General features: G+C 37.1%; 1 protein-coding gene and 1 pseudogene across 2 annotated transcripts in view; both read left to right on the plus strand.

Moving 5' to 3' along the window:
- The window catches only part of LOC309855587 (uncharacterized protein), a 1049056-nt gene that overhangs the window by 628831 nt on the left and 394831 nt on the right, over positions 1 to 25394 (plus strand). The gene's annotated exons all lie outside the window — the stretch shown is intronic.
- On the plus strand, positions 18081 to 19171 carry LOC309855960 (heterogeneous nuclear ribonucleoprotein D-like; annotated as a pseudogene). The gene is made up of 2 exons: positions 18081 to 18297; positions 18481 to 19171. The product of its transcript is annotated as a heterogeneous nuclear ribonucleoprotein D-like (transcript).

Here is a 25394-nt window from a genome sequence, read left to right on the forward strand (position 1 = left end):
GGGGGATTGCGGAATCGGGGTGTTAGGGTTGGGGCTTCAGTCCCCAGACCCAGGACAGCCAGCCCTGGTGCAGCGCCAGAGAGAGTGTGGCAGAGAAACCAGGTCTCTGTCCCTGAACCACCAGCGCACCTGAGAGTGCGTGGGGCCCAGCTCCCGTGAGGAGCTGGGAGCCTCGCGTGCCAACAGAAGCACAGCCTTTTTGCAGTCCCCAAGCAAGTGCCCTGCTGTGCCATCAGAGTCCAACTTGTGCCCCGCGCCCTCCCCCGAGAGAGGTGCACACAAATGCCAGCGGGATGCTCTTGGACAGGAAAGACCAGGCACTCCTAGCCCAGGCCAGTGGGAAAATCTTAGTGTGTTATCGCTGCTTGGAACTTATCTGGCAGTCTGGAGCTGCCCAGACAGCCTCCGCTGCAGTGGTTTTGGGTACAAGCAAAAAATCCTGAGTCCCCAGGGACTGGGAACCTGCTCTGCCAGCAGCCAAGGTGGGATTTATATGGGCTCTGCAGCCAGACTGAGGCTTCTCTCTGAGAGGGAGGTCAGGGTGCAGTTTGCTTTCCTCTAAACCTACAAAAACCATCAAAAGCGGTCAAGGCGAGAGAGAAAAACAAAAATGAACAAATATAAAAACCTCCAGAGAACAAAAGCCTGAAAAAAACCAGTTTTCTCAGAGCCCACCCCCTTGAGAGGGGCGGGAGGACTTAGCTGAGAGAACTTCAGGGACTGAAAACACATGTGGCAGGCCCCTCCCCCAGAAAACCAACCTGGAAAGAAAAAAAAAAAAAGACAAGAAGAGAACATCCACCACTACTTCATAGGACAATTTTTTTTTACTAATTCAATCCCACTATTCTGGGTCTTTTTTTTTTATATAGTTAATTTTTTATTATTATATAGATAATTTTTAACCTATTTACTGTCACTGTGAGATGTCCAGTACATCAAATTCCATAATAATCTTCTAACCTGAACTTTTTGATACATACACCTGTGTTTTCCTTTTGCATTTCTATTTTTTTTAAGATTTTATTTATTTATTTGACAGAGAGAGATCACAAGCAGGCAGAGAGGCAGGCAGAGAGAGGAGGAAGCAGGCTCTGTGCTGAGCAGAGAGCCCGATGCAGGGCTTGATCCCAGGACCCTGAGATCATGACCTGAGCTGAAGGCAGAGCCTTAACCCACTGAGCCACCAAGGTGCCCCTGCATTTCTATTTTTTAAATTTCTTTCTTTAAATTTTTATTTTCTAATATTCATATAGAGTTAAACTTCAAGGTAATCCCCTTTCCCCAATAAATGCCACCTCTATAGGTAAACCAATTCCTAATCCCCCATTATCTCAGCAAAATTGAGTCCTTTAACAAATATATCAAGATACATCCAGGAAGAATTAAAACAACCTTCCTCACCCACACTGAGAATTTACAACCACTCTCCCATCTTTTTCTTCCACCAGTATTTCTGTTTTTTTGTGTTTGTCCTGATAGTATATAAATCATGCACTCAGGGTTCTTTTTGAACGAGGTTCTTCCTTTATTTGCATATATATACATATATATGTATATATATGCATATATATATTATTTTTTATCTTGTCATATACTTTTTAAAAATTTTTTTAAATTTATTTTCAGCATAACAGTATCATTATTTTTTCACAACACCCAGTGCTCCTCCATGCAATCCGTGGCCTCTATAATACCCACCACCTGGTACCCTGACCTCCCACCCCCCCACCACTTCAAACCCCTCAGATTGTTCTTCAGAGTCCATAGTCTCTCATGATTCACCTCCCCTTCCAATTTACCCCAACACCCTTCTCTCTAACTCCCCATGTCCTCCATGCTATTTGTTATGCTCCACAAATAAGTGAAGCCATATGATAATTGACACTCTCTGCTTGACTTATTCACTCAGCATAATCTCTTTATCAGTCTTTTTGTTTGTCTGTGTCTGTTTGTATACTTCATAAATCTTACCTTGGGGCCCATTTGGGCTAAACCTTCTCTTTTATCTCACCTTTCTTTCCTGTTTCTCTCCGTCTCTCTTTTTTTTCTTTTCCTTTTCTTTTTACACTCATTTAAGTGGGGAATCCTGATTGCTCAGAAGCATTCCAGGGTGCACCTTTACTGCACCACAGTTGAAACACCCACCTACACCCGTTCATCCATCTCTCACCAAAATGACTAGGAGGAGGAATGCCCAACAGAAGAAAAATACAGAAGATGGACCTTCTGCAACAGAGCTAATGACTATCAGCATAGACAATATGTCAGAAAGAGAATTCAGGCTAACAATTATCCAAGTAATAGCTAGGTTGGAGAAAGCCATGGGTCACCAAACGGAATTGATTAGGGCTGACTGAAAAAGACCAGAGACCATGTTTTCAATATTAGGGAAGAGCTGAAAGCTACCAGGGATGAGCTTCACAATGCTCTCAATGAGTTCCAATCTAATCTAAATTTTCTCAACGCTAGAGTAATTGAGACAGAAGATAGAATTAGTGATCTGGAGGACAAACAGATAGAGAGAAAGGATCAGGAGGAAGCCTGGAACAAACAGCTTAGAAGCCACGAAAACAGAATTAGGGAAATAAATGTTGCCATGAAACATTCCAACGTCAGAATTATTGGAATCCCTGAAGGGGAAGAGAAAGAAAGAAGTCTAGAAGACATAGTGGAACAAGTTCTTCAGGAAAATTTTCCAAATGAAACCAGCGTTCATGTACTAGAGGCCGAAAGGTTTCCCCAATATTACAGATTCGCGAAAGTCCTCGAGATACCTAATAGTAAGAATGAAGAATTATAATTTTAGGCAGAACCTCTTGAAAGCAGCTAGGACAAAGAAGATCCTTATGTACAGAGGAAAGCCCATCAGAATAACGTCAACCTGTCCACAGACACCTGGCAGGCCAGAAAAGTATGGCAAGATATATTCAGGGCACTGAATGAGAAGAACATGCAGCCAAGAATACTTTATCCAGCAAGACTGACAGTCAAAATGGATGGAGAGATGAAGAGTTTCCAGGACCAGCAATGCTTAAAAGATTATGCAACCACCAAGACGATACTGCAGGAAATATTAAGGGGGCTTCTTTAAAGAAGGAAAAACCCAAGAATAGCACTGAACAGAAATATAGAGACAATCTACAGAAATAAAGACTTCAAAGGTAACACAATGTCAATAAAAATGTATCTATCAATAATCACCCTCAATGTAAATGGCCTAAATGTGCCCATAAAATGGCACGGGGTGGCAGACTGGATAAAACGACAGGACCCATCCATATGTTGTCTACAAGAGACCCATTTTGAACGTAAAGCATCTTTCATGCTAATGGGCCTCAAAAAAAGGCTGGGGTAGCGATTCTCATATGAGACAAATTAGATTTTAAACTAAAGACTGTAGTCAGAGATCCAGAAGGACACTACATCATTCTTAAAGGGACTATCCACCAAGATGACCTAACAATTGTAAATAATTATGCCCCCAATATGGAAGCAGCCAATTACATAAGAAAACTGTTAATCAAGATAAAGAGTCATATTGATATGAATACACTAATCATTGGAGATCTTAACACACCTCTCTCAGAAATGGACAGATCATCAAAGCAAAAAATCAATAAAGCAACAAGAGCATTGAATGACACATTGGACCAGATGGACCTCATAGATATATACAGAACATTACACCCTAAAACAACAGAATACTCATTCTTCTCAAGTGCACATGGAACTTTCTTCAGAATAGACCACATCCTGGGTCACAAATCAGGACTCAACCGATATCAAAAGACTCAGATTATTCTCTGCATGTTCTCAGATCACAATGCTTTGAAACTGGAGCTCAATCACAAGGAAAAGTTCAAAAGGAACTCAAACACCTGGAAGCTAAAGACGACCTTGCTTAAGAATGCTTGGATCAACCAGGAGATCAAGGAAGAACTGAAACAATTCATGAAAACCAATGACAATGAAGACACTTTGATCCAAAACCTATGGGATACAGCAAAGGCGGTCCTAAGGGGGAAATACATAGCCATCCAAGCCACCCTCAAAACAATGAAAAATCCAGAACACATCAGCTGTCTCTATACCTTAAAGAACTAGAGAATCAACAACAAATCAAACCAACTCCACACATAAGAAGGGAAATCATCAAGATTAGAGCTGAGATCGATGAGGTAGAAACCAGAGATATAGTAGAAAGTATCAATGAAACTAGAAGCTGGTTTTTTGGTAGAATCAATAAGATCGATAAACCATTGGCGACACTAATCCAAAAGTAAAGAGAGAAAGCTCAAGTACATAAAATTATGAATGTAAAGGGAGAGATCACAACAAACACCAAAGAAATAGAAACAATCATCATAAGTTATTATCAAGAGTTATATGCCAATAAGTTTAGCAACCTAGATGAAATGGATGCATTCCTGGAAAAATATAAACTACCAAATTGAATCAGGAAGAAATTGACAACATGAATAGACCAATATCTAGTAACGAGATTGAAGTGGTTATCAAAAACCTCCCAAAAGACAAGAGCCCAAGACCTGATGGATTCCTTGGGGAATTCTACCAAACTTTCAAAAAAGAAATAACACCTATTCTCCTGAAGCTGATTCAAAAAATTGAAGCAGAAGGAAAACTTCCTGACTCTTTCTATGAAGCCAGCATTACCCTGATCCCTAAAGCAGGCAAAGACCCTACCAAAAAGGAGAATTAAAGATGAATATCACTGATGAATATGGATGCTAAGATTCTCAACAAGATCCTAGCAAACAGGATCGAACAGCACATTAAAAAGATTATCTACCATGACCAGGTGGGATTCATCCCTGGGCTACAAGGATGGTTCAACATTCCCAAATCAATCAATGTGATAGAACAAATTAATAAGAGAAGAGAGAAGAACCACATGGTTCTCTCAATTGATGCAGAAAAAGCATTTGACAAAATCCAGCATCCGTTCCTCATTAAAACGCTTCAAAGTGTAGGGATAGAGGGAACATTCCTGAACCTCATCAAATCTATCAATGAAAGACCCACAGAAAATATCATCCTCAATGGGAAAATGCTTGCATCCTTCACATTGAGATCAGGAACACAACAAGGATGCCCACTCTCACCACTCTTGTTCAACATGGTATTAGAAGTCCTAGCAACAGCAAGCAGACAACAAAGGAAAATAAAAGGTATCCAAATTGGTAATGAAGAAGTCAAACTCTCTCTCTTCGCAGATGACATGATTCTTTATATGGAAAACACAAAAGACTCCACCCCAAAACTACTAGAACTCATACAGCATCAGTAATTCAGCAACGCGGTAGGATACAAAGTCAATGTAAAGAAATCAGTGGCTTTCTTATACACTAACAATGAAAATACAGAAAGGGAATTGAGAGAATCGATTCCATTTACTATAGCACCAGGAACCATAAGATACCTGGGAATAAACCTAACAAAAGAGCTAAAGGATTTGTACTTTAGGAACTACAGAACACTCATGAAAGAAATTGAAGAAGACACAAAAAGATGGAAGACCATTCCATGCTCTTGGATCGGAAGAATAAACATTGTTAAGATGTCTATACTGCCTAGAGCAATCTATACTTTTAATGCCATTCCTATCAAAATTCCACGGGTAATCTTCAAAGAGCTGGAGCAAATAATCCTAAAATTTGTATGGAATCAGAAGAGACCCCGAATCCCTAAAGAAATGTTGAAAAACAAAAATAAAGCTTGGGGCATCACGTTACCTGATTTCAAGGTTTATTACAAAGCCGTGATCACCAAGACAGCATGGTACTGGCATAAAAACAGACACATAGACCAGTGGAACAGAGTAGAAAGCCCAGATATGGACCGTCAACTCTATGGTCAAATAATTTTCGACAAAACTGGAAAAATATACAGTGGAAAAAAAGACAGTCTCTTCAATAAATGGTGCTGGGAATACTGGGCAGCTATATGTAGAAGAATGAAACTCAACCATTCTCTTACACCGTACACAAAGATAGACTCAAAATGGATAAAAGACCTCAATGTGAGACAAGAATCCATCAGAATCTTAGAGGAGAACATAGGCAGTAATCTCTTCGATATCAGACACAGCAACTTCTTTCAAGATATGTCTCCAAAGTCAAAGGAAACAAAAGCAAGGATGAACTTTTGGAACTTCATCAAAATCAAAAGCATCTGCACAGCAAAGGAAACAGTCAAGAAAACAAAGTGGCAACCCACGGAGTGGGAGAATATATTTGCAAATGACAGTACAGACAAAAGGTTGATATCCAGGATCTATGATGAACTCCTCCAACTCAACACACACAAAACACTCATATCAAAAAATGGGCAGAAGATATGGACAGACACTTCTCCAAACAAGACATACAAATGGCTATCAGACACATGAAAAAATGTTTATCATCACTAGCCATCAGGGAGATTCAAATGAAAACTACATTGAGATATCACCTTATACCAGTTAGAATGGCCAAAATTAGCAAGACAGGAAACAACATGTGTTGGAGAGGATGTGGAGAAAGGGGAACCCTCTTCCACTTTTGGTGGGAATGCAAGTTGGTGCAGCCTCTTTGGAGAACAGTGTGGAGATTCCTCAAGAAATTTAAAATAGAACTTCCCTATGACCCTGCCATTGCACTCCAAAGATACAGATGTCTTGAAAAGAAGGGCCATCTGTACCCCAATGTTTATAGCAACAATGGCCACGGTTGCCAAACTGTGGAAAGAACCAAGATGCCCTTCAATGGATGAATGGATAAGGACGATGTGGTCCATATACACTATGGAGTATTATGCCTCCATCAGAAAGGATGAATACCCAACTTTCGTAGCAACATGGACGGGACTGGAAGAGATTATGCTGAGTGAAATAAGTCAATCAGAGAGAGTCAACTATCATACGGTTTCACTTATTTGTGGAGCATAACAAAAACATGGAGGACATGAGGAGTTAAAGAGAAGGGGGTTGGGGTAAATTGGAAGGGGAAGTGAATCATGAGACACTATGGACTCTGAAAATCAATCTGAGGGGTTTGAAGTGGCAGGGGGGTGGGAGGTCAGGGTACCAGGTGGTGGATATTATAGAGGGCACGGATTGCATGGAGGAACACTGGGTGTGGTGAAAAAATAATGATACTGTTATGCTGAAAATAAATAAATGAAAAAAAAAAAGACTAGAACTTGCAGTACAAAAAAAATAATAAAATGAGTCTCTTATAAACACTTCTTGTTTTGAAGTCAAGTTTGTCTGATTAAGTGTATTGACACTCTGGTTTTCTTTTGACATCCATCTGTGTGAAAAATATTTAGTCATTTTCTCACGTTTGATCTGCAAGTGTCCTTAGGTATCACATGAGTGTTTTGAAGACAACATATGGATATGCATCTTGTTTTTTATCCACTGTGACACCATATGTCTTTTGATATGAGCATTTAGTCCATTTACTTTCAAAGTAATTATTGATATATATGGATTTATTGTCCTTTTATCACGTGTTTTGTCATGTTTCTGGAGAATTTCTGTTCTTTTTTTGTATTTGTCAATTTTGGCCTCCTCTTTGCATTCAAAATGTCCCCTTTAATATTCCTATCAGTGCTTTTTTGGTGGCCATCATCTACTTTAGTTTTTGTTTGTCTGGGAAACTCTTTATCTCTCCTTACATTCTTAACGATAACCTTGCTGGATAGTGCATTTTTGGTTGCAAACTTTTCCAATTCAGCACTTTCAATATTTTGTGCCACTCCCTTCTGGCTTTTCTTTCTTTTTCTTTTTTTTTTCCCTTAATCTCCAGCTAGCTTTATGGATTTTCTCTTGTAAGTGAAGGACTTCTTTTGTCTTGCTGCTTTTAGGAATTTTTCTTAATCACTGTATTTTGCAAATTTAATTTTGTTATGTATTTGTGTGCATCTGCTTTAAAAAAAAGATTTTATTCATTTATTTGACATACAGAAATCACAAGTGGGCAGAGAGGCAGGCATGGGGGCGTAAGTAGGCTCCCTGCTGAGCAGAGAGGCCCATGTGGGACTCAATCCCAGAACCCTGGGATCACGACCTGAGCTGAAGGGAGAGGCTTTAACCCATGGAGCCACCCAGTTGCCCCTGGTTTATTTTTTATTTATTATTTTCATAGGAGTTCTGTGTGCCTCCTGGATCTGGATGTCTGTTTCCTTCCCCAGATTAGGGAACCTTTCAGCTATTATTTTGTCAAATAAATTTTCTGCCCTGTTTTCTCTTTTTTTTTCTTCTCTGAGACTCCTGTAATATTGATGTTATTATGTTTGATGGTATATATAAGTTTCCTAAGTCTTTTCTCATATCATATAATTATTTTTCTGTTAAATTCAGGTTTATTATTTTTCATTATTTTGCTCTTCTAGGTCTAATTAATTAATTAATTAATTTATCTGCCTCTTCCAGCCTGGGGTTCATTGCCACAAGCCTGTTTCTAGTCTCATTTAGTGCACTCTTCATCTCTGATTTGTTTTTAACTTTTTATCTCTGTGGTATAACCCTTTTATATCTGTGGTAAGATTCTATGTCTTTTTTTTTAAGATTTTTAAAAAAATTATTTTAAATATAGAGACAGGTGGCAGCACATGGAGAATCTTAAACAGATTCCATGCTGAGTGCAGAGCCCAACACAAGACTCAACCTTATGACCCTAATATCATGACCTGAGCCAAAACCCAGAGTTAGCCACTTAACAGACAGCACCACACAGGCACCTCTTATATTATTTTTTCATCATACTGAGTATACTTGTGATGCTTGCTTTAAATTCACCATCAGACATTTTACTTATATCTGTTCCACTTACATCTCTAACCATAGCCTTTTCTTGTCCTTTCATTTGAAATAAATCTCTCTGTCTTGGTATTTTGTCTAACTTTCTGCCTTCTTCTGTATGTCAGAAAAAAAAGTTATGTTTCCTACTCCTTAAAATAATGATCTTCTGAAGAAGAGGTCATGTTTCCAGGTCCTGGTACTTCAGAGATTGCCTCCTGTGTGCTGTGTGTGTTCTGTGGTTGTATTTTGGTTGCTCTGTCCTTCAGGCTAGTCATCTGCAGAGGCTATCCTTATCTGTCTTGTGCACTATTTCATCCCTGGTTTGAATGTGGTGAGTTTCATCTAAGTGTGATCTAGTCTTCTTGTGAAACCTTGTGAAATGATATCTGAACACCAACTCCACCAGAATTGAGATCCTGGGAACTCTTTTGTCCTGAGATATGGTCTGGGCAACTGTTTGTGTTGGTCTTTGGGGGAAGGGGCCCACTGCACTGGGACTCAGTCAGGCAAGCATGACTGAGAAGGGCAGTCCCATCAGAGCTCAGCAGGGTGGGACTTTGTATAAGCAAGTTAGGCAGCTCTTGATGGTGCTACATTCCTTCCTATAGGTGGTCCTGTGTTTAACTGAGCTTCACAGAGGTAAATGGTGCTGGCCAGCTTCATTTTTTCTGGAGAGGGGTCTCTATGAATTCTTCTTCTCAGTGATGCACTCTGAGAAGGGCAAATATTCTCTCCACTGTGTGGAGATCACTGTTTCCAAGCTGTATGGCTGTATGTCCCTGGGTTATTTGCCTGCTTTGTCTCCAGGAGCACCCGCAATACCCTCCACAGTCTATCCCAGCGAAACTTACTTAAATCTCTAAGTTTTTACCCTGCTGGCTGCAAAGATTCATGAAATTCAGCACCTATCATTTTACAAGCCAATGAATTTGGGGAAACATTTCCTTTGTGTGTTTTCCCGTGTGCTCCTATCTCTCTTGCCCATGTCTACAACCATGAATCCCTTCCTTCTGCAACACTAGAGATCTGTTTCTCCCTTAAACCATGTCTCTATACTTTCTACCTTCTTTGATTTGGCCTCTTCTCTCCTTTAAGTTGTGGAGCTTGTTCTGACCATGTTCAGACTGATTTCTAGACTATTTAGGAGTTTTTATAGTTATCTAGGTGTATTTGTGGGATGAAGTGAGCCTAGGGTACTGCTTCTCTGGTGTTCACCTTCCTCTCTTGAAAAGGGCTCATCTGATGTCTACTATCATCTAAATAAAAATTTAAAAAATTATCTTATAGTGGGGAAGAGAGAATGAGAAGTTGAAGAATTGATAATAGAAAAAAACATGTGAAGTAGTCATCTCTGGCAATAAGGAGAGTAAATTGACTAGGGCAGGTGTCAGAAAATTATGATCTATGGGCGAAATCTGACAGTGGACTCTATGTTTTTTTTTTCTGGAACACAGAGATGCTCATTATTTTCACATATTGTCTATGACTGCTTTATAATAACAAAGTTCAATATTTTCAGTGGGTCATCATGGCTCACAAACACTATATTTACTATTTGGAGCTTGAAAAATGTTTGCCAACTCCTGGACTAGGATTACTTAACATTGTACAAACTCACTTCAGGTTTTTTTGACATAAATTAATTGTGAGACTAGTCAACATAGTTGCCTAGGAGGGGTTATATAGTAAGGAAGTCAAATTTAACCAGTGTTGTATTTTGCCAGACAACTGTGAGAGGGGGAGAAAGATTCTAGGAAGTTATGAGGTTTGGTTCTAATGATAGATCCAAGAATCTTATGAAGGTAATGAAGAAAGTGACAAAAAAAAATGAGAGAAATATTTTGGAAAGGTGATGTCAGCAAGATGGCAGAATTGGAAACCTAGAAGCTCTTTCCTGCCACAGAAATACTGATTCAACAACAGTACACAGAACAATTCCCTTTTTAAGAAGTGTAGAATCAGTTTAAAATTTCCTGCACTTCAATAAAGCACAAAACAAGGGCATCAAACCTGACAATAACTCACATACTATGGTTCCTACTTCTGGTTCAGCATGGCATGATGAAGGGGAAACTCCAAGCTGCAAAATTCTCCTTGGAGATAGAAAGAGAACACTTAAACATACATCCAATTCCCAGATATTTTAGGGAAAGATTTTTGTCTTGTTTGGGTCTAAGTACTGGTAAGAGAAGGTGTCATATTGGGGGCCATTGAGAACAAAGGCAATGATTTGGGTGAATGCAAGATCACTCATGGTAGTTCCTTCTCCAGCTGAGAGTAAGAAATCCCACAACCACTACTGCTTTTCTCCCTGGGGAGGGAAAGAGTTGAAGCATACATTTAACATACTAGCTCCTCAGGAAACTGCCTGAGGTAATTGTTTTTGTCTAGCCTATCTCAGAAAGCTAATGGGATTCAGTATACTCTAGAAGTCAAGGATACATGTAGGACAAAATAGAGTTAGGTGGCTTACTGCTGGCCTACAAGACATGACATATCATTCAGGGGAAATACAGCTTTAGGACCTGTCCTCAAAATGGAAAGAAAAGAGTGAAACATGCATCCAACATTATGCATTTTAAGGGAGCTGACTAATGGACAGGTTTCTGTGTTGACTAACTCAAAACACTGGTCTTGGCATACTTCAGAAGACTGGTAGCTGCTGAAAACAAAAGATAGCTGGGAATCTTATCACAGTTCCAGAAAACTATACAATGAGGGAACAAGACATTAAGAAACACTTACAAAAAAATCAGTGAATCCATCTACTTGGGATTTTACATGCATAAATAAATTAGACAAAGCACTATATCATAATAAAGGGGACAATCTACTAAGAAGATCTAACAGTTGTAAATATTTATGCATCTAACATGGAAGCACCCAACAATATAAAACAATTAATATCAAACATAAAGGAGCACATTGATAATAATCAGTAATAAACATCACACTCACATCAATGGGCAGATCACCTAAGAAGAAAATCAACCAGGAAACAATGGCTTTGAGTGACACACTGGAGCAGATGGACTTCACAGATATATTCAGAATATTTCATCCCACAGCAGCACAATACCCATTATTTTCAAGTGCATATGAAACATTCTCCTAAATATATTGCATACTAGGTCATAAATCAAACCACAACAAGTACAATACCATGCATATTTTCTGACCACAATGCTATGAAACGTGAAGTCATTCACACACACACACACACACACACACACACAAAGGAAAGACCACAAACACTTGGAGGTTAAAATACATCTTACTAAAGAACTAATGTGTCACACAAGAAATCAAAGAAAAAATAAAAAAAAATGTGGGAAAAAAATGAAAGGGAAAACACCATGGTCCAAAACGTTCAGGATGTCGCAAAAGTAGTCATAAGGGAGAACTATATAGTAATACAGGTCTACCTCAGGAGGCAAGAAAACTCATAAATAAGCAACCTAAACGTACACCTAATGAAGCTAGATTGATAACAACAAAAGAAGCTTAAAGTGAGCAGAAGGGGGGAAATAATAAAGACTAGGACAGAAATAACTGATATAGAAACTTAAAAAAAAAAAAGTAGAACTTCTCAATGGAACCAGGAGCTAGTTGTTTTAAAACATTAATAAAAATGGCAAGTATTTGCCAGACTTTTCAAAAAGAAAGGATAAAGGACACAAATAAATAAAAATCACAAATGGAGGATGAGAGATAAGAGCATAACAGAAATACAAACAATAAGAATATTATGAAAAATCATATGTCAACAAATTGGACAACCTAGAAGAAATTAATAAATTCCTAGGAACATATAAATTACCAAAACTGTAAAAGCAAGAGAAGGAAAACATGAACAGAATGATAACTATAAAGCAAATTTAAAAAATAATAAAAAATCTCCCAACAAACAAAAGACTAGGGGAAATGTCTTCCCAGAGACATTCTGCCAAATATTTAAAGAAGCATTAATACCTATTCTTCTCAAACTATTCCAAATATTAGAATTGGAAGGAAAACTCCAATCTCATTCAAGGAGGTCAGCATTATGCTGAGTCCAAAAATAGACAGATTCCACTAAAAAAGAGAACAAGTCTCCACTAAAGAAGAGAACAAGAGGTCCATATCCCTGATGAACAATGAATGAAAAATTATCCAAAAAAACCCAAGAAATCAATTCCAACAGTACATTAAAAAAATAATGTACCATGATCCACTGGGATTTATTCATGTGTTGGAAGTTTGGTTCAATATTCACAAATCAGTCAACATGATATATCACATTAATATAAAAGAAAGGACAAGAACTATATGACCCTGTCAATAAATGCAGAAAAATCATTTCACAAAATATAACAACCTTTCTTGATCAAATAAATAAATAAATAAATAAATAAATAAATAAATAAATAAATACTATCTGCAGTGTAGGGATAAAGGGAACATTCCTCAATATCATAAAAGCAATATATGAAAAACCATAGTGAATATCATCCTTAATAGAGAAAACCTGAGAGTTCTTTCCCTAAGATCAGGAGCATGATAGGGACGTCCACTTTCATCAGTGTTGTGGAACATAGTACTGGAAGTACTAGTCACAACAACTGGAAAATAAAAAGGTAATAAAATGGATCCAAATTAACAAAGAAGAAGTCGAACTTTTACTCTTCACAGATAACATGATGCTTTATATTGTAAACCCAAAAGACTCCACCCAAGAAATTGCTAGAACTTATATAGGAATTCAGCAAAGTTGCAGGATATAAAATCAATGCACAGAAGTCCGTTGTATTTCTATCAGTAACGATGAGACAGAAGAAAGACAAAGAAAGGAATTGATCCCATTTACAATTGCACCAAAAACCATAGCATACCTAGGAATAAACCTAACCAAAGAGGTAATATGTACTCTGGAAACTATAGAACACTTATGAAAAATTGAAAAGAACACAAACACACACATACACAAAGATAGAAAAACTTTCCATATTCATAAATTGGAAGAACAAATATTATTAAAATGTCTGTAATAGAAAAAGCAATGTAACATTTAATGCCATGCTTATGAAAATACCAGCAGGACCTTTCACAGTGCTAGAACAAACAATCCTAAAATTTGTATGGAGCCACAAATGAACCCAAATAGCCAAGACAATCTTGAAAAAGAAAAGCAAAGCTATAGTAACACAACATGATGTTGCAGCTTTGTTTTTCAAAATTTTCTTGGCGATTCTTGATCTTTTCTGGCTCCATACAAATTTTATGATTATTTTTCCAGTTCCTAGAAAAATGCCAATGGTATTTTAATAGAGATGGCATTGAAAGTATAGATTGCTCTAGGCAGGTTAGACATTTCAACAATATTTGTTCTTCTAATTCATGACTATGGACAGTTTTCTATATTTGTATATGTGTGTGTTTGTGTCCTCTTTAATTTCTTTCATAAATGTTCTATAGTTTTCAGAGTACAGATCCTTTACCTCTTTGGTTAGGTTTATCCCTAAGTATTTTATTTATTTATTTATTTTTGTTATTGTAAATGCAATCAATTCCTTAATTTCTCTTTCTACAGTTACATTGTTAGTGTATAGAAAAACAACTGACTTCTGTGTGTTGATATTTTATCCTGCCACATTGCTGAATTGTTGTATGAATTCTAATAATTTGGGGGTGGAGTCTTTTGAGTTTTCCATATAAAGTATCATGTCATCTATGAAGAGGGAGAGTTTGACTTCTTCTTTGTCAATTGAGGGATTTTTATTTATTTTTGTTGTCTGATTGCTGGTGCTAAGACCTTTAGCACTATGCTTAATGATAGTGGTGACAGTGGTCATTCCTGAACTTAAGGGTAAAGGGTAAAGCTCTCAGCTTTTTCCTATTGATAATGATATTCACTATGTGTTTTTCATAGATTTTATTTTTATGAAATTGAAGAATTCCCTCTCTCCCTATACTCTGAAGAGTTTTAATCAGGAATGTATGCTGTATTTTGTGAAATGTTTATTCTGCATCAATTGAGAGGATCATATGGCTCTTGTCTTTTCTTTTACTAATGTGCTCTATCACCTTGATTGATTTGTTAATGCTGAGCCACTCTTGCATCCCAGGAATAAATGCCACTTTGTTGTGGTGAATAATCCTTTTAATATACTGTTGGATCCTATTGTCCAGTATCTTGTTGAGTATTTTGGCATCCACGTTCATCAGAGACTTTGGTCAGTAATTCTCTTTTTTGATGGGGTCTTTGCCAGGTTTTGGGATCAGGGTAATGCTGGCCTCATAGATAGAGTTTCAAAGTTTCCCTTATTTTCTATTTTTTATAACACTTTCAGTAGAATAGGTATTATTTCTTATTCAAATGTTTGGTATAATTCCCCCTGGGAAGTCGTCTGGCACTGGAATTTTTTTCTTTTCTTTCTTTCTTTCTTTCTTTTTTTTTTTTTTTTTTTTTTTTTTTTTTGTTGTGTGAGTGTGGGGGGAAGGTTTTTTTATTACCACTTCAATTTCATTACTGGTTGTTTGTCTATTCAGGTTGTCTACTTCTTCCTGTATGTTTCAGTCTTGGTAGTTTATAAGTTTCCAGGAAGGTGGCCATTTCTTCCAGGTTGCTTAATTTGTTGGCATGTAGTTGCTGGTAATAATTTCTAATAATTGTTTTTATTTCCTTGGTGTTGGTCACTATCTCTCCCCTTTCATCCATGATTTTATTAACTTGGGTACTTTTTCTTTTATTTTTTTAAGATTTTATTTATTTATTTGACAGAGAGATAAATCACAAGTAGGCAGAGAGGCAGACAGGGGTCAGGGTGGATTGCAGGCTCCCTCCTGAGCAGAGAACCCAGTGTGGGACTTGATCTCAGGATCCTGAGATTATGACCTGAGCCAAAGGCAGAGGCTGAACCCACTGAGCCACCCAGGCATCCCCCTTTCTCTTTTCTTTTGAATAAGTCTGGCCAGAGATTTATTGATCTTGTTAATTCTTTCAAAGAACCAGCTTCTAGTTTTGTTGTTCTGTTGTACTGTTTCTCTGGTTTGTATTTCATTGAACTCTGCTCTAATTTTTATTATTTATGTTCTCCTATTTGGTTTTGGTTTTATTTGCTGTTCTTTCTCGAGTTCCATTAGGTATAAGGTTAGTTTGTGCATTTTGGATTTTTCTAATTTTCTGAGAGTCTTGGAAGGCTGTGTATTTCCTTCTTAGTACCACCTCTGACAGTATGGGTGTTCTTCAAGATGTTAAAGGTAGAGCTGCCCTACAACCCACCAATTGCACTACTGGGTATTTATGCCAAAGATACAGATATAATGAAAAGAAGGGCATATACAGTCCAATGTTCATAGCAGCAATGTATACAACAGCCAAAATGTGGAAAGAGCTGAGATGCTCTTCAAAAGATGAATGGATAAAGAAGATGTGGTACATATACCCAATGGAATATTATTCAGCCATCAGAAAGGATAACTACCCACCATTTGCATTGACATGAATGGAATTGGAAGGGATTATACTAAGTGAAATAAGTCAAGCAAAGAAAGGAAATTATCATATTGTGTCACTCATATGTGAAACATAAGCAATAGCATGGAGGACCATAGGTGAAAGGAGGGAAATCTGCAGTGAGAAAAATCAGAGAAGGAAGTGAACCATGAGAGACTATGGCCTGGGAAAGTTTCAGAGGAGGGGGCGTGGGGGATGGGGTAACAGTGTGGTGGGTATTAAGAAGGCCATGTGTTGTAATGAGCACTGGGTGTTATATGCAACTAACGAATCATTGAACACTACATCAAAGCTAATGATGTACTATACATGGGCTAGTTGAACATAATTAAAAAAAAAAAAAAGCAAAGCTGGAGGCAATACAATTCTAGACCACAATTTATATTATAAAGCTGTAGTGAGACAGTTCGGTATTGGCACAAAAACAGATATATAGATCAAAGGAATATAATATAAAATCTAGAAGTGAAACTATGTTGTTATGGTCAATTAACATTTGGCAACTAACATGCAAAAGAATGGAACTAGACACTTTCTTATACTGTATACAATAATAAATTCAAAATGTATGAAAAACCTAAATGTGAGACTAGAAGCCATCAAAATCCTAGAGGAGATCACAGGCAGTAAGCACTTTGACATTGGCCATAGCAACTTCTTAGTAGATATGTCTCCTGAGGCAAGGGAAACTAAAGGAAAAATAAACTACTGGGACTTCATGAAGATAAAAAGCTTTTGCATATCAAAAGATAATATCTTTTGATAACACTAAATAACACTAAATAACTAAATAACACTAAAAAACAACCTATGGTATGGGAGAAAACATTTGTGAATGACATACCTAAAAAAATATTACTATCCAAAAAACCTTTTTAAAAAAATATCAAACTCAACACCCCCAAAACAAATAATCTAGTTAAGAAATGGGCAGAAGACAGGAATAGACATTTTTCCAAAGAAGACATACAAATGAAAAAGGACATGAAAAGATGTTTGGGATATCTGGGTGGTTCAGTCCATTAAGCATCTGCATTCAGCTCATATCATGAACCCTGGGTCCTGGGACTGACCCCACATCAAGCTCCCAGCTCAGTGGGGAGTCTGCTTCTCTCTTTCCCTCTGCCTGCCACTTCCCCGCTTGTGTTGTCTCTATCTCTGACAAATAAATAATACCTTAAAAAAATGCTCAACATCACTGATTATCAGGGAAATAAAATTCAAAACTACACTGAACTATCACCTCAAACCTGTCAGAATGGCTACAATTAACAAACCAAGAAACAACAAATGTTGGCAAAAATTTGGAGAAACAGGAACCCTCTTGCTCTGTTGATGGGAATGCAAACTGGTGCAGCCACTCTGGAAAATAGTATGGAGGTTCCACAAAAAGTTATAAATAGAACTACCTTATGATTTAGCAATTTTGCTATTAGGTATTTACCCAAAATATACAAAAATACTGACTCAAAGGGATATATTTATATAAACCCTGATGTTTAGAGCAGCATTATCAACAATAGCCAAATTATGGGAAGAGCCTAAATGTTTAGCATCTAATGAATGGATAAAGAATATATGGTATATATATATATATATATACCATGTGTGCGTGTGTATGTGTGTGTGTGAAATCAAAGTTGCACAACCCAATGGAATATTACTCAGCTCTAAAAAGGACTAAAACTCTTCTGCTGCCCTTTAAATCCAGCACCATAAACACACAACCGCCACTGCTGCCATGACCTGGACTGTGGACCAGCAACCCTGGCTGACAACTCTACTACCATGGAGGACATAAATGAGTATAACAATATCAAGGAATCCACAGAGGGATCCAAGATCCATGTAAACAAGAATCAGCAGGATGATGGTAAAATGTTTATTGGAGGCTTGAGCTGGGATACAAACAAGAAAGATCTGACTGAATATTTGTCTTAGTTTGGGGAAGTTGTAGACTATACAATTAAAACAGATCCAGTGGGGCGCCTGGGTGGCTCAGTGGGTTAGGCCACTGCCTTCAGCTCAGGTCATGATTCCAGAGTTCTGGGATCGAGTCCTGCATTGGGCTCTCTGCTCAGCAGGGAGCCTGCTTCCTCCTCTCTCTCTCTGCCTGCCTGTGATCTCTCTCTGTCAAATAAATAAATAAAATCTTAAAAAAAAAAAACAGATCCAGTGAATGGAAGATCAAATAAATTTGGCTTTGTGCTTTTCAAAGATGCTACTAGTGTTGATAAGTTTTAGAACTAAAAGAACACAACCTGGATGGCAAATTGATAGATTCCTAGAGGGCCAAAGCTTTAAAAGGAACCCCAAAAAAGGTTTTTGTGAGTGGGTTGAACCCAGATACTTCTGAAGAACAAATTAGAGACTTTGGAGAGATTGGAGATATTGAACTTCCCATGGATACAAAAACAAATAGGAGATAAATATTTTTAATCACATATACAGATGAAGAGCCAGTAAAGAAATTGTTAGAAAGCAGGTATCATCAAACTAATTCTGGGAAGTATGAAATCAAAGTTGCAAAACACAAAGAGGTATATAGGCATCAACAGCAACAACAAAAAGGAGGAAATGGAACTTTAGCTGGTAGGCGAGATGGTACTAGGGGTTGTGGACAAGGTCACTGCCAAAACTGGAACCAAACACTTCATAAGTATTATGATCAAGGAAATGAAAATTACAGTAGTGCATATGGTGGTGATCAAAATTATAGTGGCTATGGTGGCTACAATTATACTAGTCATAACTATGGAAACTATGGATATGGACCGGGGTATGCAGACTACACTGGCCAACAGAGCACTTACAACAAGGCGTGTCAAGGGGTTGGCAATCACCAAAACAATCACCAGCCATACTAAAGGAGGATGTTAGAGAAAACAGGAGAGGATTGCTAAAGTTAATCCATCCTGTAGGACAACATTAAATATTGCTTTTCTGGTGATCAAAGATGATTATTTTGTAAAAGACTTTCTAGTGTACAAAACAAAACTCTGTCCAACTCTATATAGCAGCCAATTAATTTTCTTTGTTTTTACTTTGTCATTTGTTGTTTTATGACTCAATGTGAATATGCGTTTATACAGATTTTATTTGTATGATTTCATGCTGAACTTCAAATAAATGGTTATATATATATATATATATATATATATATATATATATATATATGAAATTTTGCCATTTGCCACAACGTGGATGAAGCTAGAGTGCAATATGCTGTGTGAAATAAATCAGTCAGGGAAAGAGAAATACCATATAATTTCATTCATATGTGGAATAAAAGAAACAAAACAGATGAACTTAGTGGGAAAAAGAGAGACATGTATCATAAAACAAACTTAACTGTAGAGAAAAACTGAATATTGCTGGAGAGAAGGTTGGGTGAGGGATGAGTTAAATGGGTGATGGGTATTAAGGAGGCCACTTGTGGTGAGCTCTGGGTGTTGTATTTAAGTGATGAATCACAAAATTCTGCACTTGAAACTAATATTACACTGTATGTCAACTAATTGGAATTTAAGTAAAAACTTAAAAAAAAAAACAAAACAAAACAATAGAACTGATCAAAGGAAGCAGGAGCTGGTTCGACTTATCAAAAAGAAAAGATGAAGACCCAAATAAATAAAATCACAAATGAGAGATCAGCAATAGCAATCACCATCACAGAAATACAAACAATTATAATAGAATATTATGACAATTTTTATACCAACATAAAGAAAACCTAGAATAAGTAGATAAATTCCTATAAACAAGTAAAGTGCCAAAATTTTAAAAGCAAGAAATGGAGAATTTTAACACAGAGATAACCAGCAAAGAAATAGGTTCAGTAATCAAAAAACTCCCAACAAACAAAAACCATGGCCAGATGGCTTCACAGGTGAATTCTGCCAAACATATAAAGAAGAGTTAGTACCTATTCTTCTCAAACTATTCCAATAAATAGAAATGGAAGGAAAATGTCCATATTGATTTTGAGGCCAGCATTACCATGATACCAAAACCAAATAAAGGCACCACAATAAAAGACAACTATACAATAAAAGACACAATAAAATACACAATAAAAGGCAATATCTCTGATGAACACAGATTCAAAAATCCTCAAAAAAATAATTGCCAGGGCACCTGGGTGGCTCAGTGGGTTGGGCCGCTGCCTTCGGCTCAGGTCATGATCTCAGGGTCCTGGGATCGAGTCCCGCGTCGGGCTCTCTGCTCAGCGGGGAGCCTGCTTCCTCCTCTCTCTGCCTGCCTCTCTGCCTACTTGTGATCTCTCTCTGTCAAATAAATAAATAAAATCTTTAAAAAAAATAAAATAAAAATAAATAAAAAAATTAATTGCCAACCAAATCAAATAATGCATTAAAAAATCATTCACCACCTTCAAGTGTGATTTATTCCTGTTTTGCAAGTGCAGTTCAAGACTCACAAATCAATTAATGTGATATACACATTGATTAAATTTAAACATTTTAAAATAACAACTAAAGAATTAAAAGGAAGGATAAGAACCCTATGATCATCTCAATAGATGCAGAAATGGCATTTGACACAGTAGAACATTCATTCATGATGAAAACCTTCAACAAAGTTTACAGGGAGCATACCTCAACATTATAATGAAACATTATATATGAAACATTATGTATGAACATTATATAACAACATTATGTATGAAAACCCCACATGTATTATCATCCTCAATGGAGAAAAATTGAGAGCTCCTCCTCTACGGTCAAGGACAAAAGAAGGATGTCTAGTTTTAGCACTTTTATTCCACACAGTATAGGAAGTCCTAGCCACAACAGTCAGAGAACAAAAAGAAATAAAAGGCATCTAAATCAGCAAGGAAGAAGTCAAACTTTCATTATTTGCAGATGACATGATTCTCTATATAGAAAACCCAAAAAAATTCACCAAAAAAATCTGCTAGAGGTCATAAACCAATTCAGTAAAGTTTCAGGATACAGAATCAACATACATAAATTTATTGGATTTCTACACATCACTAATGAAGCAGTAGAAAGAGAAATTTAGGAATGAATCCCTTTATAATTCCATCAAAAACAGTAAGATACCTAGGAATGAACCTAACCAAATGTGTGAAAAACCTATAATCTGAAAACTGTAAGACACTGATGAAAGATATTGAAGATGACACAAAGAAATGGAAAGACATTGCATGTTTGTGGTTTGGAAGAACAAATATTGTTGACATATCTATACTACCCAAAGCTATCTACAAGTTTGATGACATCCTTATCAAAATACCACAAGCATTTTTCACATAGCTAGAACAAACAAACCTAACATTTGTTTGGAACCACAGAAGACCCTAAATAGCAAAAGCCATCTTGAAAAAGAAAATTAAACCTGGAGGGATCACAATTCCAGACTTTATATTACAAAGCTGTAGTGATCAAGACAGTATGTACTGATACATAAATGGACACATAAATCAAGAGAACAAAACAGAAATCCCAGAAATGAACCCAGAACTCTACGGTCAATTAATCTTCAACAAAGCAGGAAAGAATATCCAATGGCGGGGGGGGGGGCAGGGAACATAGTTTCTTCAACAAAAGATGTTGAAAATCTGGACAGCCACATGAAAAAGAATGAAACTGGACCACTTTCATACACCATACACAAGTGTAAATTTGAAATAGATTAAAGACCTAATGTTATACCAGAAAGCATAAAAATCCTAGAAGAGACAGGAATCCATCAAACTCCTAGAGGAGAACAGGCAGTAATCTCTTCGACATCAGCCACAGCAACTTCTTTCGAGATACGTCTCCAAAGTTAAAAGAAACAAGTGAAAATGAACTTTCGGGACTTCATCAAGATAAAAACTTCTGCACAGCCAAGGAAACAGTCAACAAAACAAAAAGGCAACCCACAGAATGGGAGAAGATATTCGTAAATGACACTACAAAGGCTGATATCCAAGATCTGTAAAGAACTCCTCAAACCCAACATACACAAAACAGATAATCACATCAAAAAAATGGGCAGAAGACATGAACAGACACTTCTCCAATGAAGACATATAAATAGCTTGCAGACACATGAAAAAATGTTCATCATCATTAGCCATCGGGGAAATTCAAATCAAAACCACAATGAGGTATCACCTTACACCAGTTAGAATGACAAAAATTAACAAGGCAAGAAACAACAAATTTTGGAGAGGTTGTGTAGAAAGAGGAACCCTCTTACAGTGTTGGTGGGAATGCAAGTTGGTGTAGCCACTTTGTGAAACAGTGTGGAGATTTCTTAAAAAGTTAAAAATAGAGCTACCCTATGACTCAGCAATTGTACCACTGGGTATTTACCCCAAAGATACAGATGTAGTGAAAAGAAGGCTCATATGTACCTCAATGTTCATAGCAGCAATATCCACAATAACCAAACTGTGGAAAGAGATGAGATGCCCTTCAACAGACAAATGGATAAAAAAAAATGTGGTCCAGGGCGCCTGGGTGGCTCAGTGGGTTAAGCCGCTGCCTTCGGCTCAGGTCATGATCTCAGGGTCCTGGGATCGAGTCCCACATCGGGCTCTCTGCTCAGCAGGGAGCCTGCTTCCTCCTCTCTCTCTCTCTGCCTGCGTCTCTGCCTACTTGTGATCTCTCTCTGTCAAATAAATAAATAAAATCTTTAAAAAAAATGTGGTCCATATATACGATGGAATATTACTCAGGCATCAGAAAAGATGAATACTGAAATTTTGTATCAACATGGATGGGACTGGAGGAGACTATGCTGAGTGAAATAAGTCAAGCAGAAAATTTCAATTATCATAGTTTCACTTACTTGTGGAACATAAGGAATAACACGGAGGACATAAGAGAAGGAAAAGAAAAATGAAGGTGGGGAATCAGAGAGGGAGACAAACCACAAGAGACTATGAACTCTAAGTAACAAACTGAGGGTTTTGGGGGAAGATGGGTCAGCAGATGGGTAAGCCTGGTGGTGGGTATTAAGGAGGGCACATATTGCATGGAGCACTGGGTGTTATTCATAAGCAATGAAACTTGAAACACTGCATCAAAAGCTAATGATGTATTGTATGGTGACTAACATAACACAATTTAAAAAAATGTCCTAGAAGAGAACACAGGTAGTAACCTCTTTGACACTGACCATAGCAACAATATACTAGATATGTGTCCTGAGGCAAGAGAAACAAAAGCAAAAATAAAGTATTGGGACTACATAAAAATAAAAGAGCTTCTGTACAGTGATGGAAACTATCCAATTAGGATTAGGATTTTAGCATTTCTTTTTTATTTTTTGATTTACAGGAGATACAATTTAGTCCACAACTGTGTCATCGTCAAAAATTGATAATTTTAGGGACGCCTGGGTGGCTCAGTTGGTTAAGAAGCTGCCTTCCGCTCAGGTCATGATCCCAGCATCCTGGGATCGAGTCCCACATCGGGCTCCTTGCTTGGCAGGGAGCCTGCTTCTCCCTCTGCCTCTGCCTGCCTCTCTGTCTCCCTGTGCTCGCTCGCGCTCTCTCCCTCTGTCTCTGAAAAATAAATAAAATCTTTAAAAAAATTGATAATTTTAGAAATGGAGATATAATTTATTAAATTTTGACTCTACTTTGGGTCCTGGATAAATCACTTCTTTTTTCTGAGTCTCATTTATGTGTAAAATGGAGAGAAGAATATTGACCTCATTCTGTTTTGTGAAGATCAATGCTGGTGAATGTAAAAATCATGGCACATAGTAGGAGGCTAGAAAATGATAGTTTTATTAATATTAGTATGAGATTCCTTTGTTCAGATAAGTAGTAGGCCAGGTTGTATTTGCTAGAATTAGTATCATCCAGGTTTAAATGATACATATAAACTATGGGTTATTTTATATGTTATGTTTAATGCTTGCTGATATGATTTCTGCTTGGATGTCTCTTCATCATTATATTAGGTAAAATGTAGCTTATACCACAGATGAAAATACAACCACTTGTGTTTCAATATTACAGATTCCCTAATTTGAAAAACTTTTAAAAATTCCAGTGAGAATCCCCAAATTATATAATGGCTCCCTGGATACAAATTTGTAGCTTTATCTGTGATTTAGCAGAAAATAAATTAAAACTTTGTTTTCAGACAGCTTCTTTGGTTGAAATGGAGTATAAATATCTATATACCTATCTAAATACCTATCTCTCTTTCTCAAAACATGTATATCTTAGGTAAAAAATGACTCAAAATTTGCTTGGTCTAGAAAAGAATAAAAAACAAATTTAAGTTTGTGGCTGACAATGGCCATTACCATGGAGTGGGGGTGGGTGGCAGGGGCTGCCACTGCAAATGTGAAGGGAATGCAGATATGAATAACTGCACTTGATGGCAAACCACATGTAGCCTATGCCTGGAGTATAAAGGCTACTGTCAGCTCTTTAATAGTCTGACTTTCTACAATTTTCAGAGTCTCACAGTGCAGATGTGTCAAGCAGAATTTGCCTCACAGTGTTTGGATTAGCTGTAAATCTACTAATCCAAGCCAGCATCCAAGAGGCTATTACTAGATCCAGGGATGCATAAATTTCCACCACTCTTTCATCATTCTGGGCCCCAGATGGCCTAAATGGACATAAGGCATAATAAGATCTAGGAAAACATTATTATATTCTTAGGTCAAAATTCACAGCCCAACCTCTTTTTTTTTTTTTTTCCTTTTTCAGGCTGGTAGGGATGATATCCTTGAAGTGCTAATACTCACTGTTGATTTACTCTGCTGACTGCTTTCAAAGTTCACAGTATTTATTTTAGATATAAATAGTATTATTGATAAATTCTATAACAAAAATACCTATTCTTATGCTAATTCACACCAACTGTTATAGTAAAGATAATGTCAGTTTGTCCCTCTGTTTATATTTACAGATTAAAAAATATTTTAGCAATAGAAAGATAAAATTTGAACTATACTGTTAATGGTGACTAAGTGTTGTCAATACATCCTAAAATTTCCAGGTTTATAAATGGCCCTTTTGAAACCGGAAAGTTGTAAGAAAGCAAAATAGAATAAAATTTGAAATGTGTGCTTGTTTAATACCCCTTC

This window comes from Mustela nivalis (genome assembly GCF_964662115.1).
Source record: "Mustela nivalis genome assembly, chromosome: X".
In the NCBI taxonomy this organism is placed as follows: Eukaryota; Metazoa; Chordata; class Mammalia; order Carnivora; family Mustelidae; genus Mustela; species Mustela nivalis.